General features: G+C 31.7%; 1 pseudogene; it reads left to right on the top strand.

Moving 5' to 3' along the window:
* Positions 1-411: 411 nt before the first annotated feature.
* LOC133676585 (probable methyltransferase PMT7) lies at positions 412-6,590 on the top strand (annotated as a pseudogene).
* The last annotated feature ends 19,384 nt before the right edge of the window (positions 6,591-25,974 follow it).

Raw genomic sequence — 25,974 nt, forward strand, 5'->3', positions numbered from 1 at the left:
TTGGGTAAGGAATCAGGTTAAGAAGTTTTAAGATTTACCCACTTACTCGGGTTTAATGATATTGTTAAAAAATCCTCATATTCTTAGTATTTTATTCTCACAATTAAATTTTTTTGATTTGACTCGTAGTATAGTACAAGTCTATCAAAGAATACTTTTTAATAATCAAATGGTAGTATTTGATATTATAGTAATGATTATTTTTTAAAGTATTTTTTATTAAAAATACATGAAAATAATATATATATATATATATATTTTTATTTTTTAAAATTTAATTTTAATATCCGTTTATTAGAATAATCTAAAAAATATTAATTTCAATAAAAAACATTTTAAAATTTTATAAAATACAATTTTTACAGCAAAAACAAACATGAACAAGGTAACGACAGATCAATCAAACACAAAACCAAACCATGTCCACTCTTCCCTCTCCGACAAACCCTTTCCTCTCTCTAAAACCCATCTTTCCTGAATTTGGTTTCCTATAAATTCCACTTATTCAACCATTTGGTTTCTTGAATTTGGAAAAGGTGAAGTAGGAAGATATTAATTGTTTTCGCCGGCTCCATTTTGAATACTCGTGACATCAACATACGATTTTCCTAAATACTGCTGGAGTTTCTGAAGTAACAAGGCGTGGTGCAGGACCCTTCTCTCCATCTAGATTGAGGCTACAAAAGATAGCCATAGAAGTTCGCTCGTTCACTAAGTTAACAGTTGCTCGATGCTCTGTAAATCCCATGACTCACAATCTGTAGAAAGAACATCTTTTTTTATTATTATTATTTTTAGCAATTATCTAGATCTTATTAACACATGGGAGATAATGGGGGATCTTGAAGGAGTACTCGTTTCAAATCAGACCAAGAGAAGTCCAAATTCGAGGGTTTTGATCGTGGGTTTGCTGATTTGAACGTTAGCAGTCCACTCAAGTTCTTGAATCAAATTGGGTCTCCAAGAAAGGCAAAAACTTATGGTGGCATAGAAAATAAAGAAAAGACATCATCAAATGAGCCCTAGGCCGGTTTCAAAGGTCGACAATTCATCAAGGAATTCGTGCAGGGCAATGTTGAGATTGAGTTATCCAGCATCTCAATCAAGTTTTTTCCTGCTGTTTAATCTCCTCCGTGGAGCCAACAAGGGTTGTGGGAAGGTCAGGGGCTCCTACAGAAGAAAACAGCTGTGCCCAGAGCATTCTATCGAAGAGTATTCTCACTAATGTATTTTAATCCAAGGTGGGGGGTTAAGATTGCATTTGTTGATGAGTGAATGATTTCTTTTGACGTTCTATTAGTTTTTTATTTATTTAATTCATTACAAAGTTATAATATTTAATTGTAAAGCTCTTTAATCATTAACTCAATTATAACGCAATCCTGAAATCTTTACAAACTTTTTTATTGACTTATTTTTCGCATGTCTATTACAAACAATGATATATAAAGTGTAATTTTTAAAACTTAAAAAAAAAATTGTAATTGCTTATGATTTTAGAAGGGTCAAAGTAATATTTTCTATTTAAAATTTTAATATTATGTGTGTATACATATATTACTATTTTATTTTATGTTAAATAATTAAATAACACTAAGATACCAATATGAATATAAGAAATTTTATGAATATAATATGAATATTTAATTTTTTTATTTAATAAATAGGTTAATTTTGAGGGGTATAACTTAGTTGGTTATGTTTTAGGTTTACTTTTTAAAATTTATCAATTCAAATCTCACAAATTTTAAAATCATCGAAGATTTATATAATTGTTAACTTCAGAATTTGTGAAATTAATCAAAATACACGCGAACACCTATCATAATTTAGAAAAAAAAAAGTAGGCGATCTGGCAATGATCTCTCTGGTTCTCTTTCTAACTCACAACACTTCTTGTTTCTTAGATTTGTGTCTGAAACAGCTCCAAGAAGATATCTTTTTTCCCAATTTGCAAATGCCAGTTTAGTTCTTTTGGTTCCTACAAATTGCAGAAGCAAAACCAAGTTTCTATTTCAAGAAAGAGAGAAAAGAAAGATGGGAGGGTACTCATTGGGGTCAGCTTTTGATTCAAAATCAGAGCAGATGATAATGGTGGCTTTGTTATTAATGGTGGGTTCATTTTACACTGGCACTCGTTTTGGAAACAACAATGCTTCCATTTATGTCTCTCAACTCTCTTCCTCTTCCAATTCCTCTTCATCTCACGGCATGTTCTTTCTCTCTTTTGTGAAGTTTGTGACTTTATAGTTGTGTTTATTTAATCTATTGCACTGCATAATGTTTTTGGAGATGATATATGTAATTGTGCTGGGGAATGTAACGTTGTTGTCTTTCTTATATACGCTGGTCCCAGTTGGATTTTTTAGGCTATACGGCTGAGAAATTTTTTGCTTGATGAGATTGTTTTGCCAATAAATCCAGTGAGCTGGTAGCAATTGGGAAACTTTATAGGGAGCTCATAAATTTCACAATCAGCATTCAAGGCCACTCAACATGTAGATGTCTGGATACTCCGAATGGAATTGATACCATTTTCTTTGTTAATAGAAGCATATTAAGATCCTGACCAGCCCTTACCTTTTCTCCCCTGTGAGATTGGAGGGTTAGATTGGTTGTTAATAAAATAGATTGACAGATCACAATGAGAATCTACTAAAGCAAAGAAATAGAGTACCGTAATATTAAATTGCAGACACTCTAGGTCTCTGACAATTGATATTGATGGAAGATAGACTTGAAAGTGGCATATTTTAGTGGGGGATCAAAGAAGGAAATATGGATGTTATTTTACATCTGTGTAATGTTTTTCATTTGCATCAAGCATATTTGCTAGTCGCATACAATGTGCTATTTATCAAAAGGAAGCCTCAGGGGAGTACTCATTGCACTGTTCACATATGGATGTTATTTTGGGATTAGGTTGATGCTGGATTTGGGATTGATAAATGTACATTCCACAGGTCAGATTAGATGTTAAACCAATCTTTAGACCTGGATTATCACAGCTCATGCAGTAAAAAATGAGATAATGCGACCATGAACATGCACAAACTGTGTCTGTTTCATCCTCGAACTTTAGTTTAATTTGTTTCAGCCTATGACATGTTGCTAATGACTGCACATGAAACTTAAAACCTTAGGTTTCTACCAAGTTTATCAACTGTATCTTCTAGCTTACAGGTCCTTATACATTCACCAACAAAGTTACTATTGCTTATCGACAAACACCACTAGTAATCCCAGAAAGTAGGATGAATGTATGCCCTTAAGTTCAATGAGTATCTTCCTTGCCATGATGTTTCTTATGTGAAAGATTTGCTCCCGGCCTTGGATCTTTCTAGAAGAGAAGAGCTAGAGAGGCATTGTCCTCCATTTGAGAAGCGTTTGTTTTGCCTGGTGCCACTTCCAGAAGATTATAAATTGCCCATAAATTGGCCAACAAGCAGGGATTATATGTGGAGAAGCAATGTGAATCATACACATCTTGCTGAAGTCAAAGGAGGCTAGAACTGGGTGCATGAGAAATATCAGCTATGGTGGTTCCCTGGTGGTGGCACTAATTTCAAGCATGGAGCAGCTGATTACATTAAGAGGTAGATTAACTTAAGCTTCTTATATCACCTATTCGCTTTCAAACTGGTTAATTTATCATTTCCTACAACGGCAATGATACCAATAATTGATGATATTTCCAAAACCTAAGCATTATCATGTTCCATTTCTTATGATTTTTCTTTGAAGTGCAGGTTAGAAAATATGACAACTGATGACAGGTGATCTGCGTTCAGCTGGGGTTGTTCAAGTTGTGTATGTTGGCTGTGGCGTTGCTAGCTTCTCAGCTTATCTTCTTCCTTTGGACATACAAACAATGTCTTTTGCTCCCAAAGATGGTCGTGAAAATCAGATTCAGTTTTCTTTAGAACGAGGAATTGGTGCATGACTGCTGCCATTGCCACAAAACAGCTACCATATCCCTCAAGCTCTTTTGAGATGGTTCATTGTTCGAGGTGTTGTGTTGACTGGCATGAGAATGGTATGGTGCTTGAACATTGTTATGCATAGTGGCATTTGAAAATTGTTTGTAGGAAGAAACATATCTTTCGGATAAATGCTCCATGCTCTTCGTACATTTTGCTACAATGTTTTCATCCAATTGAAGTGATAATAGTCAGCCAAAAGAAGTGATCTCTGATTTCTTACCTTTTCGGATGGCCTACAGTAACACAAAAGAACAAAATTAAAGACTTGGAACTACAGATGCATTTCTATGGAAGTTTACAATTCATGATTCCCAGTATGTTTTTATACATGCCAGTGGATTGCTGTATACGTGACTTGCATCAGCTATCTTTTCACCCAGTACAAACTTTTAAATCAGTTTAGTGAAAGTGCACTGTGTAAGTTTTGACATGCAGATGCTACCCTGATGTGTTGATAGCAAGTATTGAATTGTTGTTCATTGCATTTGCAAGCACCTGAACATTTCTTTGGATTCTCGAGTTAAAAAATCTGCTTCATTTATGTTTAGATTTTACATGTTTTCCATAAGTTCCTTGGGCTTTTATTTTATTGTTATATTGTTTTAGTGCAGATGGTATTTTACTCAAAGAAGTTAATCGTCTTTTGCGAGATAATGGATATTTCTCTATTCAGCTCCACGTGTTTATAGATTATCCATTAATTTGGGACAAGTTGGTAAATCTGACTTCAGCTATGTGCTGGAAACTCATTGCCCGAGAAGTTCAGACCGCAATCTGGGTCAAACCAGAAAATGAGTCATGCCTTGCACGGAACGCAGAGATGAAGCAAATAAACATCTGTGATACCGTGGTTGACATGAAACCATCATGGAAAACTCCACAAAGAAACTGCATACCAAGAAGAAGTGCACAAACAAATTCTCAGAAACTCCCTCCTAGGCCAGAACATCTTTCTGTATATTCAGAGCATCTCAGAAAAATTGGTGCGCTCATGTGCTTTTTATGAGCTTAAGGTAGCTGGAAATTGTATTTGTTTATCCCTGCTTTTCCTCCTGACCCCTGGTCATGTCTGAGTGTGGTATCTTTTTCAAATTTACAAACTATATTAGCTTTTAATTTCAAAATTGAGTGTGCTGCAGTGCATTTGCAATGAGCACAGTGAAAGATATAGATATCAAATATCACATACATTTCAAAGTTTCAAGTAGTTGGGAGGCAGCTTAGGGGCTAGGACTGTCTGTGCTTTTCTGTCATCAAAATCACCGGGGCAGGGTTTGCATGGGAAATTTCAGATGATGACCAGCATTTAACCTCATCTTTTGGAGTCTATTGCTGTGATTACTAGGAAAACTCATAAAACATGCTAAATATTCAATCTGACAAGATAATTTGTGCACATTCTCGTTGCAGGGATAACTGAAGAAGAATTTTCTTCAGATGCCATATTCTGGCAAATCAAGTTGGCCATTATTGGAAGCTGATGAATATCAAGGAGACGGGTATATGTAATGTCATGGACATGAATGCTTTTATTGGTGGATTTGCTGTGGCTTTGAACTCGATGCCTGTTTGGGTGATGAATATAGTTCCCATGAGCATGAATAATATACCTTGTCAGCTATTTATGACAGGGGTCTTGTGGGAGCTTTTCATGATAGGTAAGAGACCATCAATCAATTGAAAATGGTGCTCAGCTTTTTCCTCATGGATAGAGGGATTTGTCATATGCTAGTTTGCTTACCATGTGTATTTTAACTTCAGTTGTGAGCCATTCTCAACATATCCACGTACATATGATCTATTGCATGCCAACCATCTCTTCACTCACTACAAAGAACATGGAGAAGGTTGCTTGCTAGAGGGTATCATGCTGGAGATGGACCATATCATACAACCTCAGGTATTTCATAACTCTTTCAATAAATTTCATCTATCGAAGTCTTAAAAGTCAGAGAGGTTATATTTTGAATGCCAGGATGAAGAATGAATAGGCTTTAGGCAACTAGATGTAAAGCTATGGCCAGCTTCTTTGAACTATATTCCATGTCACCTGCTTTCATAACACCATTTCACTTATCTGTATCCGGCATCGTTCATAACAAGCGCATGAATAATGGACTGTATAATTCATTATATGACATAATGTTGATACTATTTCGATGTCTGATTCTAAGATAAACAAGTGTATGGATCCATCTGAAGTTGGATGGACAGAGCGTGCCTCTTTAGGCCATTATGACTTTGTATCCCGCGATATACAATCTTACTAAGACTATTAATGTGTAGGGATTCGTTATCATCAGAGATGTGGAATCCATTACATCAAGAGTCCGTGATTTAGCTCCAAAGTTCCTATGGGATGTCGAATCGCATGTTCTGGAAAACAAAGAAAAGAAGATAGAAACTGTACTAATATGCAGAAAGAAGTTTTGGGCAATTGTTTTAAGTTGTACATGCATCCAAGATATTTACCTCAGGTTCTTTTTCAAGATAGAATGGGTTACTTGTACCATGAGTTCACTAGCCATAACCTTCACCATCTTTTGTTCATGCTAATACTAATTTAGCAGCTTATACTAATTTATTAATTGCTTTGTCGGGGCATCATGTCGGCTTGTTTTTTTCTTTTCACCTACAACAAACACATCTCAGTAGATAAAGGCCATAGAAATCCGATTTTCCTCCAAGTTTCTTACAAAAGCCATGCACTATCCTCCCCACCTTCCACCCTTGTGGGCAGATTTGCTGTTTTTGTTTTAATGAAATTCGTATTGGTTCAATACATATACAACCCCATTCTTGGCTCTAGTTAATCCATTTACCTGCCGAACCAACAGCTCAAGATTGCATTGTACACTTTCAAGGTGCAAGTACCAGCACAAAGAACTGAAAAGTTGACTTTTTTTTTCCCTTCCTTCCTATAAATTCATACGTATTAAAAGGCAGAGACCCTTTGCATACTTGCAAAAATGTTATCATGGGAAACATCTGGGGGATGTTCAAAGTTAAATTCGATCATGAATGGGCTCTCATCGGGCCCTCTGTTACCATCTGCACCATAACTACAACCTATAATGGGCTCATTTAACCTTGTTAGAGCAAACCCAATTGATTGTGTTGATTTCTAAATCTAAAAGTACCAGCAAGAATAATCAAGAAACCCCTCTAAGGTGATCTCCCTTTACTCTAGTGAGGTGTTGAATTCAAGAGGAGAGATTTCACTCATCCCTTCAGGAAAAAAAGCTGTATAAGTATTTTTCTACCTAGAAAGTTTGTGAATTCATGTTACGAGCATGAGATGCATTCTTTCTTTCTTTTTTTTTTCAAACCGTTTATCTTTTCTGTCATGTATATCTTTTACATTTTTATATGCCTCCCTTCAATTTTTTTCACGGAGAACTTCATATACTTGATGAAGTTCTGTAATCATCAATAAAATTCGAATATTATATATATAAAAAAGAGCATGAGACGCACTGCCAAGCTCCAATATTCTTTTTTTGGAGTAACAATGAATATTGAAAAACAGTAGAGTCCAAGGGAGACAAGCAGCCAGTACCATCAACTAAAACATTTATACTCGTGAATCAAATCTTTCCTCAACAAAAGAAAAAAAGAGGACAAACTGTTACCTTATGGGAGTTCACTTTGGAGTCTTTGTAAGAAAATCAAATATATGTTTGTCTCGAAGTCATATACGCACTGCTATATATAAAAGACTTTAGGATGAATAATGGGCTGGAAACACTAGCTAGTTGATGATTATAGTTACCATCAAATACTTTTTTTTTATTGTAGTAATGCTATAAATATTAGTAAATCTAACAAATCTTCATCAGTCATTATATTTTATCGCTACCAGCTAAAACCATGTTAAATGTTCTTATTCTCGATAATTCACAACACCACCTTATTTCTGACTTCTGAGCATATAATTGATGTTTTATAATGAAGCTTTAATGGTGGGAGGGGGAGGGCGATAAGGGCTTGACCAGTTAGAGCCCTTGACCATGCCTAGGTTACTAGGTACCTATAACCATAGCCATGCAATATATATACATTAATATTATATAGGACAGAAGTCTATAATGGAGGAGGGAGAGGGAGAGGGAGAGGGATAATTAAGTAAATTTGAAAGAAGCACTAAAACAAGCAAAGGAAGATAAAATCCTCCCTCTGCTTGAAAAGAAATGGGCCACTAAAAAGGGAACTGATAAGACAAGACAACCCCACGCTTGTCGGCCTTGCCCCCACCAAAAAAAAAAAAAAAAACCCTACACCACACAAACACACATTTCATTTGCAGATCAGAGACGATGCTGATGCTTATTGCCAGTGGTTGAGTTGACCGTTTGGCTTCTTCGTATGATCATCACTACAGCTGCTGCCTCCTCCTCTTTCTATCCATACATACTTCCTTCCATCTGGCCTTTTAAGGTTTACTATTGATTGATTTGTGTATGGAAGGCTTCTACTTAATTGTCATTTTGCTTAGGATGTTGTGTCTGTTCACGTGCTCTTATGAACCCATTAAAAATTCCATGTCTAAGAAGATAGATTTTAGTACTTAGCAGCAGAGTAGTATTATTGATGAAAGCTGTTCATCATTTTATATAGTTCTTACTTGTATTTCGAAACGTACCTACAGCAAGCTTTGAGAAGCATGGCAACTGGAAATTTTAAAAAAAAAATCGATAATTTTAGCTCTTAAATTTTTCATAATAATCATGCATTTAGCCCCTTTAAAATTAGATATTTACTCTTCAATCTTATAGTTGGACGGAATATTTTACTAAATTGGACGGAAGACTATGGTATATTTTTTAATACATGCGATTTCTTTTATATGTTTTTTATTAGCAGCATGTTTTTTGAATTAAAAGTAAAGATAATTAAAATAGTTTTTTTTGTGTAAGAATTTCAATAATTTGAAATAAGTATGAAATAATGTATCCTTTCATTCTAAAATACATTTTCTTGTCAATGCACTTGTTTTCTAAAGAAAAATATTTTTTTATCATAATAATTATTTTTTAAATGAAAAAACCTATCATAATATGAAAAAATTAGAAATAATGTCTCAATATTTTATATACAATTGAAGAAAAAAATAATTAATAAAAAAAGATTATGATAAAAAAAAATTAACAAAATATAAGTTTTGTTTTCATTAAATATTCATGACAACAAATTGAAATTTTGTTTGCATATTAGGTTCATATGTAATAATTAACAAAGTAATTGCTAATATTACCTAAAATTTCATAATATTATTTGAAAATAAAGGTAAAATTGAATGGTATTTAATGGAATAATATTTTAAATATAATTTTAAATATTTTATTTAAAATTAGTCTTAATTAAATTTAAAAAAAAAATCAAAACAAACTAAAAAATAGTCTAAAAAGAGGTTAGGAACTTGAGCTTAGGTGGGCTAGCACACCTGGCCCAGTATAAAAATGTTCATGCTTACATGGGGCTACAAGGTCAGGCTCGTACACCTGTCATTTTCCCCTTTGTTTTTTTTTTTATTTTCGCTTAATAATACAGACAGCACATCGTTCATCCTATGTCTTAAGAAACAAAACAAATAATGTGTTTGTCTATAGTTGCAAACTATATATCGTCTATTGATTCGATGGTCGAAAAGTTGAGGTTCGAGGATTGGAACTTTAAAAACTCATTTTCCAATCACTTTCACTTAAAAACACATAATAATTCTAAGTATTTCAATATACTCGTTTTTAACCTCAAAACATCATTAAATTGGTCAAAAAACAAAAAGCTAAACTAAATAGGAAATATTTTTTGAGCCTCAATCTTTTTTTCATCAAGAAAAACTCAATAACACCAAAAATAACTTTTCGTTTGCTAAAATGTGGCCTATCAACCATTCTCTATCTCTCCCCTCTTTTTTTTTTTGTTGATTTTGAACCATAAAAGAATTGAGCTTTATGAATTAAACATAAATTCTAAAACCAAAGTGATAAAAAATGTCTGAATGAAGAATTTCTAGATGAAAATGAAATTTTTGTGCAAATTTTAAAAAAGCCACTTTGTTTTTCTTGTTTCTAGTTCGGTTCCTTTTTCTATTAATTATTGTTTATTAAAAATTTAAATCTTATTTTATTAAATTGGCTTCTATTTCAACTCTAAAGTTTATCAAACATCCGGGAAGCAAAAAGAAAATAACAACAAACAAAAGATGAAATTAAAAAAAATTAATTGACCAAAAAAAATAACATTGTTCAATGAAAATCTCCTCATTGTGAGGTGATGAACAGTACTCTACTGTCAATTACTGTTCTCTTTTATATGTATTATTGATGAATAGTGATGAATAGTGAATTACTATTTTCTTTTTTAGACGTATTGTATACTGTACAAGGAGATATGGTTCCCATGGCTACCAAGAGGCAGCTTCTACCAGCAGAATGCCTAGCCTATTATCATAGATTGGACCCCTGAAAGAACTAATAATTAATAATATTTGGGTTTGATGGTAATTCCATGGAACCCCATTTTCTACCTATAGATTGTCCTGTTCGAAAGGAGTGTGGGTAATAAAATTATTATTACAGAATTTAAATGGTTCATATGGGGTCCGTACGGTGGATTTTGGGTTGGGTAGCTTAATGCCATGGAGATGCTGTTTTTATTTTTTCAGAAAGTTTTTTAATCTCTGGATTTTAATTTCTATATAGATACCTTCTCAATCGGAAGCTTCTCGAACATCTTCTTTTTTATTATAGCGTTTTAGTCCTTGTAAAGAACTTCTTGCAATTAAGTCCATGCATGCCCAAAGTTTACGTTAATCAAATGTATATAATAAAATAAATAGATAAATAAATAAATGGGTTAATGAGTATATAAAGTGTTAAGTGGGTTAATTAAAAATAAATGAGTCAAAGAGAGTACAAAAGTTTAACATTACCCATGCCTATCATGTTCCTTCATTCTCTAACTCTCATTGTCATAATAATAATAATAATAATAATAATAAAGACACAATTACATGGTAAATATATGGTATATACCTCTATAAAGAAAATATACAATTTTAAGTGTGAATCTTCCCATTCTTATCCACTTTATAAGTCTAGTATAATATTGTTGGGAGCATATTTGATATTATGGTAATAATTATTTTTTAAAGTGTTTTTAGCTTGGAAATGCATAAAAATAATATTTTTTTTAAAAAATTATTTTTGATATCAGCATATAAAAACGATGTGAAAAAAAATTCAAAAAAAATAAAAAAAAATAAAAATAATTTTTTTTAAAATACTTTTGAAATACAGAAACAAATAAACTCTTAATATTGTAAATGCAATTACTTTCACCATGTTATTAACCTTAAGAACATGTTTGGTAGGAGAGTAAAGGAGGTGGAAATTTTATTTATGTTATATATATATTGTTGTTAATACATTACTAAATCAGTAATTGAATTATTCCGGTACTAAAATTTAATGCTAATAGTTTCATTTTAGTAGTGCCTGCGGGGGAGGAGTAAAGAAGAAGTTTTAAGGGGGGATTTTGGATTTTGTGCCCTCCCCTCCTTTTCTTTAAATCTAACAATATTTATACCTTTTTTTCTTTAATTTTAAACCATGAATATATATTGTTTAATTTTTTACAATAATTTTATTTTTATATTGAGACAGACGCACTATATATCATCCATAATTTTTCTACCTCATATAAAATATTCTTAACATTCAGTCCCTTCAATCTTTTTTTTTCATACCCTTTAAACTTCATCCTTAAATCATACTCCCTAAACACTTTTCTCTTGAATGTTTCACTCGTACCAAAAGCAAACTGATAAAAAGAGAGTTTAAATTAATGGCTTGCTATGCTAATTTATTCCTATCAATTTCTCTGTTTCACATCAGTCTAATCAATAAAGCCAACATAAAGCGAAAATGATCACCAGCTATAAAATAGCTAGTGTCGATCTTAGCCAAAAAAGGCTAAGAAAGTTACAGTTCATAGGATACTAATCACATCATCCAAAGCCAATTCTGCTCTAATTTTTACGTGGGGTCTGTCTAATTTCTCTTAATCCACTTTAAAGGTGCAAAATCTACTCATCGACGAGTCAGGCATTGCAAGGAGATAATTTTAAAGAAGCTAGTGATAATTACTCGGTACATCATGAGAGCCAAAACAATTGCTACTTTTTGTTCCTTGCCTTTTGATTTGCTACTAATTGTGTAATTTGGTACTTGTAAGGCCCACTGCCACGGTTGGATGTTGACGAACTTATTCAAGATAGATTGGACTATTAGTTTTAAATTCATAATCTAGATTTAATGACTCTTAATTACTAGTTAAGCTCCATACGTACGTGTGATCGTCTCCAATGGACATTGTTATGAAAAGACATTTTCAAATCGATGGCTATGGCAATTTAAACGAAAGGGATTGTAGAAAAAAAAGGCATTTTTACACTAATAACAGAATCATTTGGTATTATTAGCTCAAATTCGATGGCATCATTGTACATATAAAGTTGAAAAGATATGCGATAATTAATTCAACCTCTCCATATATGCTATAGTTCTAAACCTTAAAAGCACCAGTGTGATACAGTTTGAAGCCCTCCCTCTGTGGAATATATATATATATATAGTTTCCTATTTGTTTTCGTCGTTTGGGTCCTAGAAGATTTCATGTCATTTATATTCACTTAATTAGGACACAGAGCACAATGTTTCAAAAGCTTCCTGCAAACTCTTAAACATATGTGCCCGTCTCCCACTTGCTAATTTTGTCAATCTTCTGTCTTGTGTCTGCTTTAACACCAAAAGCAAATGACATGATTTCCATTTAAAGGCATAAAAAAGCACTTTGTGCATGCTTTGTAAAAGCAAAGGTAGAATTATAATCTTAACCGTGCTGCCTAAAGTTTGGGAGAGGAGGCGTGCACAGGTTCTTAATTATTTCTATATAGTTGCACTAATTAATACACGCACATGATCATTAATATTTTTGTGTCCCAGTTTGTTTGTCTGTGTTTTCTCTTTACAGATGTCTCGTGATATTTGCTTACTTTCTAAATAAAACACATCAAAATATATATGATTTTAATTCAATAGTGTTCTTAATTAATTTTACATTGGTAAATAAAATACAACACTGTACAAGAACAACAAGTGAGATGTTTTTTTTATAACAATATTGAAAAATTTAAAGTTATTATATCATGTAACATAATATAATTAATATCATGCATTTATAATTATTTGGTAACCAAAACTCTGATACTATATCAATGAATTATCTTAATTAAAAAATTTAAATTTGTTAAATAAAGTCTTAAGATATAATTTATATGACCCTCTACCATAAAATAAATCAAATAATAAATGATGGTGTTGTTATATAGTTAGAAATCAAATTATAGACAACCAAAATGGAACAAAAGAGTAGTATATAAAGTTTTATAAATTAATACTCATACACGTATGTATGTCTTAATTATTCATGACAATATATAATTCAATAAGAGAAATGCAATCGGTAAGAGAAGGCAACAAGAATAAATTATTAAAAAAATTTATAGGCTACTAGAATATTACAAAATTAATGTGGGATCGATCCATTGATGGGTTTTCATTAATTGGATGGCTAGTGCTTTTTTCTTTCAATATGTTCTCGTTTTTCCTCTCCTTTGTGAACATGCTACAATAATCACTTGCATTATCTCTCTAATAGAATTTCAAGGAGTTAATTTCTTCAAGTGCTAAACTAAAATACGATACGTACTATAGAAGTGCAACATAGGGAGACATATAGAAGGTTGGAAGCAAGAATTTACTTGGGCAAAACGATACCAGCAGAGGAAAACCTCTGTCTGTGCTGCTAAGAATTCCATGGTGTGCTTGTCTATATCTCATGTGGCAGCGAAGGAATCAAACATGGCACACCAGTCTCTTTTTTTGTCTAGTATTATTTTATAACATATAGTTTACATTGCAAGGAATAGACTACAAAATTGATATAGGTAAAGAGGTTATTAAAAAAACTCAATTGTTCCATTATGTTAAAAATATTGGGCTTTAATTTAATTTTTATTTGATTCCTCAAATCATGCTTTATAGTAAAAACTAGCTAGTTTGATTACCATGTTATCATGCGCGGGTGGAGCAAAATCCTTTTTCAATGCAAAAAAAGGCGAGGGCGTTGTTAACACTTTTTCTAACATGAAGAAAATTTTAACTGCAAACTGAAGTGCTTAATAAAATAAATTAAAAATTATATATAAAAATAATAATAATATATCTTTTCTCGTTCAATATTAGCAGAGAACTATTATAAAAAACTCTGCACATTGTGATACATAATTATTAAAAAAAAAACCCAATAATATCATCATAAAAAAGCTTTAAGCTTCTTAAAAACAAGATATAATTAGGATCACAATTGAGAGCGATAATTTAAATAAAAATTTGTTAAGAATTAAAGCAATTTGAAATAAGTAGAAAATATATATTTATCAAATATAAATTCAATTCCATTATTAATGTATGTCTTGATTATTTTACAACATTTTTATTACTGGAATTACTATTTAACAAAAACAAAAAAACATTTCATGATTGTCAAGGCAAGTAAATATATACTAAAATAATATGTTCATATTTTGTATGTGAATGAAAGCTAAAACAAATATGATAAAATCATGTCAAAAATCTATTTAAAAAAAAGAATATTCATGAGCAATTTATTATTATTATTATTATTATTATTATTATTATTATGTATATAATAATTGAAAAAAAAAGTATAAGCATTCTAATAAAAATATATAAAATTATTTAAGAACCATGTCAATATTTAAGGGTAGGTGAATATATTATCATGGTAAATAATGTTTTCTAGATTGCCAAAAAAAACAAAAAACAAGAAAGCAAGAAAGGGGTCAGCCTAGCACTTGGTCCAAATAGAAGAAACATGTGCTTGGATCTATAGGTTAGTTCACGCATCTAATCTTGTTTATTTTTATTTATCTTATAAAAAATAGATAATATATCACTTACTTTTTCTTAAATAAAATAAAAATAATATGTTATTTGTTAGCTCAGATTCCAACCATCAAGATAGTAAAAAAATAAAATAAGAAGGACAATATAAAATTTAAAATTAAGCTAAAAATACAAAAAAAAAAGAGAAAAAAAAACTCAAACAACATATTTGAGGCATGAATTGAGGGTCTTTTGAAATCGGCTAGTTACATCAAGTTAATTTCTTTATAGATCGAGTTCTCTTAATTTAAAATTATTTGGTAAAGTCTTAACCCAAACTAATAATTGAATAAAAAATTATGAGCTTTTTTTGTCCGGTTGTTTATCCAGCACAAACAAGCCTTTTCTTGGGCTTATCTCTACTCCGATGGTCATAAATAAGTATGCTAACCTCCATGCATAATTCATTAACGATATATTAGCAATTGACTATTAAAAACTACCATATTAATTATTCAGACTCGTCTTCATTAAATCTGCATGTGCATACAGATAGGGTTGCTTGGAATCTCAAGTTCCGAATCTCTGTAAGCTCAAATTCCTCTGTATCAAACATTTCTCAAAGGTAAAATGTTACACTTCAAAGTTTTCCCTCCTTCGTTTTGGGTTCTAGACATGATGATGAGAGGACATACGACCGCCACCAAATATACCCTAAACTATTTTTTTTAATAAATAATAAGTCTTAGTTGCTATAGTTTAAAACATAATTTAATAAACTTTTTGTTAAAAAAAAACTTTTGCTTTGACTTCCTTGAGAATTATTTTTTATTTCTGATAGTGCATGACTCTAAAGTGGGTTTCTCAGTGGCCGAAAATTAGTTGGGCTTTCCAGATATCCAAATTAAATAATAAAAGTAAAAAAAAAAAAAAAAGTTGATTAAAAACTCTGATCCCTTGCAATTCTTACTTAATCATTGATATTAAAAAGGCTAGAAGTGTTTGAATGGGAGACACAATTATGACTTAGGAAGAAATTTTCTAAAATTGGCTGGGGCAAAAAGGATCTGGATTTTTCTATTTCTTATATCACTACACATTATGGAAATTCAACAGAAGTTTTGGATCTTGGCTTATAAGTCCCACCATTTCCCAATCAAATTAAATGAATTATTGTGCGACCTTCCCTATCAATGGAACTTCTATCAATGGATCGATTAACCCCTTGTGACTAGCGATCAAAATTGGGATTAAGAACTAATGTTTGGTGCAATGCTAAGGTACAATATTCAAGCTCAGATCGGGAAACTTGGGCCCTAGTTTAAGAACATTATTCAATTCAATAAAACAGAAAGTAAATGACGAGAATAGCCCTGAAGCTTATCCGGTTTACACATTCCGATCACTCTGACACCATTACCTACTGGTCACAGACCCTTAACTGAAGTTACCACTGTGGATCCTTTAAAGACACAAGATTTACAGCCCTCGAAGAGAAGATGGATCAATGACAATCAGGCAAAAGGAATGAGAGAGACTTGAAAGAAAGAAAGAAGAGACGTGAGATCTCTCTCTCTCTCTCTCTCTCTCTCTCTCACCCTTCCTCTCTCATGTAGAGTCCTATAAGAGTAGCAATATACTGTTTATGGCAGGTTGTGACAGTTTTGCACGTGGGAGTCAGCGCCTCTCGAAACACATAAACACACAAAAATCTGCGAAACCTTGAAAAGAAAGAAAGAAAAACTAGTACTAATTAATGTCTGTGGCTATGGTAACTGTATAGATCAGAGGGTGATCATGGCTTCTTGACATGTGTCATAAGTTAAGGGGTGTTTGAAGGGTTATGGGGACCGTTTCTACGCTGTGTAGTAGTACGGTTTCTTAGCCGTTTTTTTGGGGGTAAAAAGTGGATCTCTAGATAGAGCTAGGAGTGTGCCTCCTCCTGCTGCTGCTGCTGCTGCTGCTGCTTGCTGCTGCTTGGGGGCAGCCTTGCTGCCGCTGCTGCCTGCTGCCTGTTAGGACGGGCTGTGTTGAGAGGTCAGGTCGTTTGTCTACATCAGCATCTTCTCACATGCACCTCTTGTCTTGTCAAATCATTTGGAATCAACGAACCTCATGCATCACATCATTGTACATATTTGTCTTTAAATACATGCACTGTGTGCAACTACATAAATACCTGTGTGTCTAAGTATATTTAATATTTTTATATATATATATGAAGCAGTAATGTTATCAATTACTTGCGAAAATACGACTGAAATCTAGATTTCATATCATAAAATTAAAAATAAAGTGGTTGTGCTGTTTTTATCGTAATAAAAATATGTAATATATAATAGATATTGTATATTCTAAACTTGTATTTGGTTAATATCACATAATAAAAAAATATATTTAGAGGACATAAAAATGAAAATATAAAATAAATCTATCTTGAAATCAATTATAGAGTAAATTTTTGTATTTATAAAACAAAAAATATATAAAAATACATGTTTCTATTGTCTTTATCCTTTCTATCTCAAAATAAACCTTGATATTATGACCCAATATTCCTTTTTCTTGGTTTTATTAATTTTTCTACCACTAAAATTTGGGTAGATTCCTAAAAGGAATTAAATATTAATGTACCTCGTATGAGACTAATACTCTTCAAGTTTAATAAAGGGTGGTGTGTCTGCTTCCTGTGTGCTATCTTTTTTCTAGCTCAATATTTTTCCTGATCCGTAGGCTTGCAGACTTAGAAAACTGTTCACAGCCCTAAATTTTCTTATTTACCATGCCTGCCTAAATTCGTGAAAAATACAAGTGAAAACAAATTTACTAAAACAATGTTTCGAAAATGTAAATACTAGACAATATTTAATCATGCAAAGCCAATCTATATATACATATATAACCTCACCATAAATCAAAATCATATATATATTTAAATATTCCTCAATTCCATTTTAAAAAGACTTTTAATTTTTTTTAAAAAATAAATTTGACTTATTTTTTCTCCTTACGATTTTCACTTTTCTTTCTTTCATTGTTTTTTATTTTTTTATTTCTTTGCAAGCCTGGCCCATTCAGTGATACCGTGTAAATTGGAAGCTTGTGCTCTGGCTTTGTTTCCCGAGCGTTTGAACAAGCTACTCCATGATGAACCAGCTAGGGGTCCTTAACATCGTTTTTATGAGTTTAATAGCCTTTTTTGATGCTCAGACTACGGTAGCACTGCACAAATAGTGGAAAATGGGGAAGTAATTCAAAACGTTGGCATCCAAATTCTCAACAGCACATAAATGACCAATGGGTGTGAATAGATGATTCATACCAAAAACACACATCTTTATGAGTTGGATTTTTAAAATAATTTTTGCTTCACATTAATCCAAAAAAGAAAGAAAGAAGGAAACATAGCTTTGGATTTAAAATTGAACCATAACTGACTAGGAATATTGAGAATATTTAGACTAGGTAAGCAAGCCAACTCTCCAAGTTTGTACATGTTTTCGTCCCATTTTTACTGCTCTTAAAGCACAAATTAACAGAAAAAAAAAAAAAAAAAAAACAGATTTGGAGCTCATATGGTCACGCTATCATTCACATTATTCCATGTATATAGACATCTGCAGCTGGTTATTTGCTAACCTTTTAGGTATTTTGAAGAAAAGAAACCTAAAAACTTGAAAATCGAAGATTACATTTCTTTTAACAATGAATAATTTATGCATGCCTCAATACTTGTCCGACTCTTTTTCATCATCTTCTTCTTCTTTCCCTTCAAATATAGGCAATTTATATATTCATAAAAAAACAATTGATTACTTAATATATTCAAAAGTTGATCTTGCTTTGAAAGGTCCAGATTGATGTCTACCGTTAACTGAAAGTTACTGTAATTAATGGTAGTCTGATACAAAATCTAACTCAACTCATTGGTGCAAAAGCAAGGGTTTGAAAGCTATGCTTTTTACAAGTTGGAGACAGCCTTTACAAACAAGTTTTTAATATAGATTTGAGTACATGTTGAGCCAAATCTCTTGTAAAGTGTACAGTTTTCTCACACTTTAATCTGGCATCTTCAACAAACACTGCTACATGTATTGGGCTAAGTAGAAACATGAGCATTGGCAAGAGAATCCTTTACAAGTTTTTACTAATGAACCTGTTTTGGTGGGACCTTTACAGGGTTCTTTGCATCTGAAATTAACCATTTCATGTCTCGGTCTTCATGGAGTTGGTGGCTCAAAGAGATCCCTTCAGAAAACTCCCAAACAAACCACTATATTGTATAATGCAGCTCTTGCGTTGCTTGCAAACAAAGATTAGGTTACAAAATAAGCTTAGTATGGGTAGGAAAGCCAGCCATCGATCAAGAACAGATGGGACCCAAACAGGGGTTTATGAGATAAGGGAAAGCCACAAATTCACTCCCACTCAAATAAGTGTTCTTCCCATGCCATGATGGCATGGTTGTCCTGGCTGGTGGAAGTCAAAGGGGTATAAGAAAGTGGGTTTGCTAGGATCCCTTCCGAGCTTTAATATAAGTGGGAGGTGGTCTCCCAAATGCCTGCAAGGTCACTCAAAAGATTTAAACACCACTATTATGTTTTTTTTTTTAAAAAAAAGAAATACAAGAGTTTTATTAATCGGTTGAAATACAAGAGTTTGCCAATTGAAAACCATGCTTTAGTTTTTTGTTCTTTTCATGGGAATTAAATAAATATATATACTCTTACATCATGGCCACAAAAGATACGTAACTATTTCATATCTCATTAATTACGTGTTTTCATATTCAATTTATAAATAATGATGAGACTAGACCCTTCATTATCTTTTTCGGTACATAATTACGAAGAGGAAAAGCGATCAGGACTCCATCCTGCAGCTTAAACCAGCAGCAACACAACAGACTGCAGTATCCAAACTTTATCGATACTAGCTAGGCCTGCGCGCTGGAGTCAATGTGAGCTTGAATATCTGGACGTGTTGCCCTCCCCGGCGTGTGCATGGTCTTGACACGAGGAATACGAAAACGAGCACAAATGCCCCTAATTAAGGATCAGCCTGTGAACTTTTTTTATGAGAGAAAAACATGACCACTGGAGTGCAAATAAGGCTCAGCCTATTAGGTAAATGATCAAAATTCATTTGATTGTTGTTAATATATTAAAAGTTGTTTTTTAAAGTGTTTTTTATTTGAAATTATTTTAATATAATATATTTTTATTTTTTAAAATTATTTTTAATATTATCACGGCAAAAAAATTTAAAAATATTAAAAATTTAATTTTCAAAAAAAAATTAATTTTAATAAAAAAACAAAATTAATCTCAATGCCAAAAAAAAAAAAAAACCTTCTTCGTGTTTATAATAATTGCATTGGCCGACACCGAATTATAGATAGTCAACCAAGCAGGTGAGATAATTCGATGCGGGTCCTACAAATAAATCAGAATATTGATTGAAAATAAAGTTCATTGATATTTAAAATCATTAAAAAAAGAATTAATCTCGATTAATGCATAAAATACTTGGAAGACATTTTTTTTATTGTCGAAAAAAAAAACCCACCCTTCTTCATGAAAGGAAAAAAATCAGCTTCAAATTGGTACTACGATTATCTATTCGTTCGTTTTTAAAATATAGATTCTATTATTATTGTCTGTCCAAAATAAATATCTACTCATAAAATTTATTCATATCCCTAATTAAGGCATCCAAATTTTGCGTTTGAAACTATTTTTAAATATTTTTAAAAAATATGTTTGACTTCAAAAAATATTAAATTAATATTTTTTAAATATTTTTAATGATTTTAATATTTAAATGTTAAAAATAAAAAATCTAAAAAAATTATTTTCAAATAATTTTAAATAAAAATTATTTTTAAAATTTATTTGAGAGTGTAGTTGCGGTTGCTTTTTAAAATATTTTTTATGCTGAAATGCATTAAAATAATTTTTTTTTTATTTTAAAAAAATTATTTTTGAAATCAACGCATCAAAATGATCTAAAACACATAAAAAATTAATTTTTAGCAAAAAAAATTAATTTTTTTGAAAACGTGGTGCAAACCGCGTTCCTTCCTTAAAGACCTATAATTAAATAAGAAATATTTTAAAGAATTGTGAATATGATTTTGTTTTTATTTTTCTGAACATTGAAGATTTGTTATATATGCTTTTTCACTATGTGCTTTTGCCGTTGAGTCCCTTTCATGGAGAAATGTTATTCCTTCAAACAATGTACACATTAATATATGCTTTAATAAGTGTTCCGTGATGCAGTGGTGATGTAGTTACAAGTAACTTTGAATATCGAATAATCATTAACGTATTATTTTTTAATGGTTATGTATTATCTTAGAATCTCAAAATCAAGGAAAATATAAATTAAACAAAAAATCCATTTATTGTTTCTTCAACCCAAAAAATAATTTTTTTTTTAAAAAAACTTTCAATTACATCAAATATTAAACACACTAATTACTTTTGCCCTGAAATCAGCTGGAGCGGTATTTTTTTCCACGGTTCGGTCTAACTTTTTATACTCCATCCCCTTAAAAGAATAACCTCATCCTTTCGCCATGTTCGTGAATCCAAGTGTCACTGTATGCACTCTTTGCTTTAATCAAAGGCACAAAATTATAACATCTGCTGTACGTCTACCAAGAAAAAGAAAGAAAGAAAGAAAGAACAGAGAGAAGCATGGAAGATTTACAGGTCATTTGCGAGTTCTTAGACGAGTTCTCTGTAAACCAATTACATGTTAAGGTTAGAATTACGATCAGGTCACCGAATCTTCTGTCAAATTACACCCTGGTTTAATCAAGGCATGATGTTAAATTAAAAAAAAAATATTCCCACATATATATGATCATTAATTGTAAAACACATCGAGAGTAAGAAATATTGTTTTTAGTTGTTCTGAATTAGAGATTGAAATTAAGATCAATTTATTCTTTGTTCTCGAGAATATCTCAATTGCTAAAGATTTTAAATTTTTGCTAGAAATTTTAAGTTTAATTAAATCATCATTATCATTATCACAAAATAGAAGTTAATTATCATAAAGATGAAAATTAATATCAATGAAAAGTATCAATAAATTAACTAGGAAAATAAATTTCATGAATTTTACGGTCTTACATGTATCACCCAAATAATAAGATTTTAATATCATATCAAAAAATTATTTTAACATAAAATCTTAAATTGTTAAGTAAAATCTTGAAATATAATATATACAATTCTTTAAACATTGATTATAGCCTCCTCTAGCAATTTTGTAGAGCACAAACGAAACTAAACTGAAAAGATTGAGTGAATTATATATCCTCTTAATAAGTAGGACAACATCATTAGTGACTTCAAATCGGGCTCTAGATGGATCAAAATATAAATATGTTTGTTTTCTTCTCCATGGATTTTTATTTTTTAAGCCACATGAATGGTTTACATGATTAATTATATATGTGTCATCAATTGAGGACGAATCTTTGTCTCTTTTTTTCTCTCTATCTCAAGTTCATCATAAGTGAATGATGAATGAATTATGTAATACTAAATCATTGAATTAAGTTATTGTTTCCATGAAAGTGGGGGTATGCAAGCTTCACATACATAAATTAAGCAGCGCCACATACACACACACAAACATTCATAAAAAACGTAGATCTTCTTTATCATTTTTCCCTTTTTTTTTTAAAAAAAAAAAACAGGTAGGTAGGCTTGTGGCATGCAAGAAATCTTCAACACGCTAAATTGCTAACATGATTGCTTGAAAAAAATTCTCACCAAGTTGGCTAGCATTTTCAGATGATCTTTCTCATTCATTCAACAGTGGTCAAACGGGTTAATCATAGATGTCAATGGCTAATGATGTAACGTCAAGACCATGTGGAAATATAGCAAATCTTTCGAAATAGTACAGGTGGCAAACCACAAATGGTCAAAAGCTTTATTAGTTAACTTAGTGTTTGTCACCTTTAGGGGTCTATCATTTCACCAAGTCAAAAACTGGCCGACCTTCCATTGATAAAAACATGATGTTGCCCTCGCCACCAAAACCCTAAGAGATTGATGGACAACGAAGAGAGGGTTCCTGAGTCTTTAAGAGATATCGCTTCAGAGCCTTAATTGGTGGAGCGTGCACAATATTGAAGGATTCCCTTGATGAATGGGAGAATTGGGTAGCTTTTGTTTCTGAGCTGACTCCAAATAATCCACCACTACAAATGGCAAAACTAATCGTGGAATTTTGACCCTACGTCCTCCACAAAACTCCTCGTATACAAATCCGCAATCACTTCCCTTACATGGAAAATTGTCCATGTTACTACCGACTTACTAGACATCGAGATTTTATAAGATACATAGGACAACCTTACTAAATTCAAATGGGTTCCACCTAAGAATCCCCAAGTCCAAAGTCAAAATTGTTCCTATCATTTGTATCCATTCAATATTAGACATAACTTAGGTGGAGTACCATTCACCAAATCTATCTCCCATATGGAGAATGTATCTTCATAACAATCCTAGCAAATTTTTCTTCTTCAAAGCCTTGGAGTGATCAGATAAAACTTTGAATATCTGTCCACCCTGGACTCTTTGACTCTCAAGATCGAAAGACCCTGCGAATAGACAAGACTGAAATGGACATGTATAGCTGTTTCTATTTGGAAAAACCTTCAGGGAGATGACTGGTCAATTCTTGTTAGCTGAGTCTTTGATAAATGATTGGCGATATCATCACCAAGTTCAGCTCAGCAAACTTGGTTTTTTAAAATCTCTTCAGGGTCTCGACTGACTTGTGCCGTTTGGAAAGAAATATACTGTTGTAATAAGTAACTAATAATTCAGCTCAATTGTCCTCTTCTCTTGACTGTATGTATTTAGTCAGTAAGGTGAACTTTGAAAGTGATGAAGCAATGCCATTTTATTGAATCCTGGGTGTATGTGTATCATTTATGAGATACACATGTGGAACAGCTATGGTTTTTCCAATTTGAAAACGAAGGTTAAATGTATCGAGCCCGCAATGGTGACTTCAATTGAGGAGTGGGGGTGCCTAATTAAACTCTAAAAGGGTTTCGTGATCTTAAAAGACCCTATCCCTATATGGCTAGAGTGTCTGATGAACGGTACTCCCTACGGAGAGCTTGAGTGCCTCCTTGGGGTTCGAATATATCTTCTTCCTTGTCTTTGAAAATAATGAAGAGACATCTATTAATTACTAGGTGTTTGAAACATCCAATTCGATAAGAGCTATAATTATTCGTTTTGTAGAAATCTAATAATTTAGGCCATTACTCAATTGATGATTCATTAAAGTTAATATAAAAAACTTTCTCTAAAAAACATGCGTTAAAGTTAGTATAAAAAGAAACAAATATGTGATTATCACACGCACAAACTGATTATTATTTAGAAAAAAGAGGAAAGAAAATCAAATTTGCTTAAGAGTTACGAAAAAATTGCTCCAATATTCATGTCATGTGTGAAATTATGAAAAATTCATGGCAAGGCCAATGTTACCATGTACGTATAGAGACTGGCTCCCATTCTTGGCTACTTATCCCTGAACTCCAAGTAAAACGTTTTGGATTTCTCTGTGGATATGAAAATAACTAAAACCCCACCTCTCTGCGAGATGCTTAAAAGGCTTGCATCGATCAATAGCTAAAAGGACAAAATACCTAAACAAACAAGCTAATCTCAACCCGCAGTTTTGGCTTTGTACTTGGACGGTGAACTCTTGTTGCAAACATTTTCTTGATTTTTTTGTTATTCGGGTACAAAAAGCTACCTAGATTAGTTCTGATCATTTCATTTTAACCACATTTAATTAAAGAGATTCATGAAACACGAATAAATAACATTTTATTTTTGTTGTTTGTTTTAAAAGCGAAAACTATTAAAAAAATTAAAAAAACTCGGGGTTTTAATTATTATAGCATATAAGGAGAATCATTGCAGATTCAAATAATATAATAATAATTTTTTCATTCATTGCTCTTAACTACTAAGAGCAAAATCGTATTTTCAAAGGAATTCAAATGTTATTTGTGGATTGATAAGAGATAATTTTTCTAATATTATTAGTCTAGTAGCCATGTATTGTAATTATAATAGTCATCCCATAAGTAAAGAAACAAAGATCTCATCAACAATCCAAACATGTGCTTAGATGATACCATCTAATTAGAAAAATTATAAAAACAAAAAATGTAAAGATAGAACTTGTAGCTATGAAAGAGAATCTTGCAGTTCCTCTCCCTAAGACATTGTTCCAATAAAAGAACAATTGTCATATGGAGGGATATAGTATTAAATACATAAGTGATTAACTTTGATTCAAATAGGAGATTGTTAGTGCATATGTCTTTGTAGTCAATCAGGTAATTACATGTGATATTGACTTTATTCATGTAAAAACTATATTTTAATTTATAAAAGCATTCTTTATCTTTAATATTCATTTAAGTTTGATTAATAGAGTGAGAATAAAGTTCTTGGGACAACAACATTTTATGTGACATTGACTTTATTCATGTAAAAAATATATTTTAATTTATAAATGCATTCTTTATCTTTAATATTCATTTAAGTTTGATTAATAGAGTGAGAATAAAGTTCTTGGGATAACAACATTTTATAAAGAAAATTATAAAATGGTTATAATTATGAGGATTTTTATTGTATCAAAGCATTATTCCTAATATTCTTAGTCAATTCTCTATTAAAACTAGATATTAATGAGAATCACATATCTGTTTTTTTTCCATTGAGATTAAAATTTTAAAAGGTCGCCGCGATAGATGTCCGAGTGTGATAACGGTGTCAGGAGAAAACATGATATGATAGAGTATATGCACTTCATGCTCGAATGTTTAAATCAAAACTTTTTTAAAAGGAATTACAATTCTAAACCTACAATAATCAAGTAAGGACTTTATTGTGTAAATTTTATAATAATTATCTTGAAATAAAATATGTGATTTCCTATAGAGGATAAAA

This window comes from Populus nigra, chromosome 17 (genome assembly GCF_951802175.1).
Source record: "Populus nigra chromosome 17, ddPopNigr1.1, whole genome shotgun sequence".
NCBI classification, from domain to species: Eukaryota; Viridiplantae; Streptophyta; class Magnoliopsida; order Malpighiales; family Salicaceae; genus Populus; species Populus nigra.